Consider the following 3,313-nt stretch of genomic DNA (forward strand, 5'->3'; position numbering starts at 1 on the left):
AGTGTCAGACTTTATTTTTCTAGGCTCCAAAATCACTACAGATGGTGACTGCAGCCATGAAATTAAGAGATGCTTACTCCTTGGAAGGAAAGTTATGACCAACCTAGATAGCATATTCAAAAGCAGAGACATTACTTTGCCAACAAAGGTCTGGCTAGTCAAGGCTATGGTTTTTCCAGTGGTCATGTATGGATGTGAGAGTTGGACTGTGAAGAAGGTTGAGTGCCGAAGAATTGATGCTTTAGAACTGTGGTGTTGAAGACTCTTGAGAGTCCCTTGGACTGCAAGGAGATCCAACCAGTCCATTCTGAAGGAGATCAGCCCTGGGATTTCTTTGGAAGGAATGATGCTAAAGCTGAAACTCCAGTCCTTTGGCCACCTCATGCGAAGAGTTGATTCATTGGAAAAGACTGATGCTGGGAGGGATTGGAGGCAAGAGGAGAAGGGGACGACAGAGGATGAGATGGCTAGATGGAATCACTGACTCAATGGACGTGAGTCTCAGTGAACTCCGGGAGTTGGTGATGGACAGGGAGGCCTAGCGTGCTGCTATTCATTGGATCGCAAAGAGTTGGACACGACTGAGCAACTGATCTGATGTGATCTGATCTGACAGGATGATTGGTGGAGAAAGTCTGAACTATAGATTCTGATGCCACAGTTCAGATCCTGGCTCTGCCTCTAATTGTAAATATGTCCTTATATTAGGATTGGCAAGTTATGTAATGTCTATGCCTCAGTTTCTTCATGTCCTAAGGGAAGAAAACAACACCCCTTGTATGGGTAATATATTTAAAGCACTGGGTACTTAGTGCCAGTTTTTTTACTTGAAAATCAATAAACAAATCAAAGTCCTCTCAAGTTAGCTTAAGAAAAGGAAATTTGTTGTAAGAATTCAGGACTGTCTTAGAGAATCCAATCCAGGAAGTACAACGAGGCTTCTTAGGAACCGAACCTTAATTGAGGTGTTACTTTCAAATGCACACTCTTATTCTCCATGGGACCATGGGCTCCGAAGTGTGACCCTCTGTAGATCACGTGTTTGTTCCAGCATCTATAGTTGGGGATTGGGACAGGTCACCTTGAGGGGCTACCGCTACTGGACTGTGGGTTGTTGAGGAAACCTGGACCTCTCAAAGGCAGGCTGTTAAGAAACAACCACATTCTGAGCTGGCAATCAGTCCTTACAGTTCATACCTAAAAGAGGCTCTGTAAAACAGCTTTGCCCTAATGGTAATCGGAGTTTACTCTCTGATGTGCCTGCAAACAGCCTTCATACAAGGGTAATCCCAGTAAACTCCTTCAGCTTAGGAAATGGTTGCCTTTAGAATTTTGAGGTGCTTTATGAAGTCATGTATTCCTACAGTTGCAAGTCTTAGCCATGTTTCACTGACTTCCTAAATATAGAAACAATAAATAAATATACCTACTAATTATTAAATCCTTATTAAGGATTTAATATCACAGGCCAATATACTACCTGGCCTACAAAGATCGTCTCCTTTAATTCTCAGGACCCTACCATGTAGGCAGGTTTCACCTATGCAGTAGTCTGATTACAAATCCTATGGTATTTACTTTGCTTTACTCTAAAGCTTAGGCTTTCTAATCTAGTTTCTATATCAATTCTCTCTAGTTTTATTTTAAACATATTATTTCATTCATTTCATTGCTATTTATTGGTATCTTTTAAGGGTTTAGCTCAGGCATAGAGTTATGAATAAGACCTAGACCGAGTCTTGATCATCCATGAAGTCTAGCAGAGAAGGAACAACTAAACCACCAAGAGTAATAGCAATATAGCAAGTACATAGAAGAAAGGGATATCTCACAGACGGAAGATATCAGGGTGTCTAGAGGAGCTGAAACTTAAAGGAGCCAAGCAAGGGAAGGAAATTGACCAGAGCTGGATTGTATATAGTGCAGATTAAGCGGGATCAGAGGAAAAATGGAGGTGAAGGTAGGCATAAGACCATAACACTGCAAACCATGCTAAAGTGTCTGAGTTTCAGGCCAAAAGCTTGGTCCAAGCTTTTTTGTTTGGATGTAACAAAATCCCACTTAAAGTAACTCAAAAAAATAAAATGAAGGAGGGAATAGAATGTATTATATGAACGCAGAAAATCTAGAACCAAAAAGCAGAAACATACCTGAGCTTCATAGGGGCCTGGACCAAGAATAGGAAGCTATCAGAAGATACCTCCCTTCTCTAGTCTCACCTCTGCCTTTCTGTTTAACACCGGGCTTCCATATTCCCTTTGGACACTGCTTCAGTTCCAGCAACCAGCCTAAGGCTAGCGTCTCTCCATCTCAACTCCAAATGACTATTTGTGTCAGATGTCCATCACCATGTAAGCAAGTAAGATCAACTAACACAAATATGGCTGCCACAGCCCATTCCTAAAGAGCTATGTTCTTTGAAGCAAAAAAGGTCAGGATGTGAGGTACTCCTAAATGCTATTCTCATAACAGCCATCACATGATTTTAAGAAGGGGTTGTTTTCTTTCAAGATGAAAACTGGTGTCATTGCAGAGAACAGATTAAAGAGAGTGCAAATCAGAGACAAACAGCCGTTTCAGTCATTCAGGAAGAATGAGGCAACCTCACTAACTCTTAGAAACTCCCTATATTGCGTAGCATGTTGGACAGCAAAGAGAAACAGAAATGTAGAATCAGAGTTTCCAGCATTACCTTCTCAGGCTGACACATTAATATTTTACCAGAGATTCTCTCTGCAATTCATGGCATATTGGATCTAGAAACAAGACAAGAGCTCCAAGTCTTCCTGAGAATTACTTTCTCCCACATCCTGTCATTAATTATGCCTCTATGAATATAGCACTGAAGGTTTGTGCTCCAGGCTTAGTGATAATAACAGTTACTAGGTACAGGCTATCCACTAGGTACCATTCACTTCATATAACACTTTGAATCTTCAAAACATAGTAACATAAAAATGGTATTAACTCATTTCACAAATAAGGAAAGTAAGACAAAAAAAAGGCTGACTTGCCCAAAGATACAATATATTCCTGAGCTGAAATTCAGAAGAGATCTGTTGAATGCCCAAACCCATGTTCTAGTCTACTTCTTCCTTTTAAATTAATTTTTAACCATTTAAGTATTACATGGCTAAGTTTCCTAAAATTTTGAAAGCAAGTAAGAGTAAAAGAGGAGAGTGAAAAAGAGTGAAAGAGGAGAGTGAAAAAGTTGGCTTAAAGCTCAACATTCAGAAAATGAAGATCATGGCATCCGGTCCCATCAGTTCATGGGAAATAGATGGGGAAACAGTGGAAACAGTATCAGACTTTA

The sequence above is a fragment of the Bison bison genome, unplaced genomic scaffold (assembly GCF_000754665.1).
Source record: "Bison bison bison isolate TAMUID 2011002044 unplaced genomic scaffold, Bison_UMD1.0 scf7180017864384, whole genome shotgun sequence".
In the NCBI taxonomy this organism is placed as follows: Eukaryota; Metazoa; Chordata; class Mammalia; order Artiodactyla; family Bovidae; genus Bison; species Bison bison.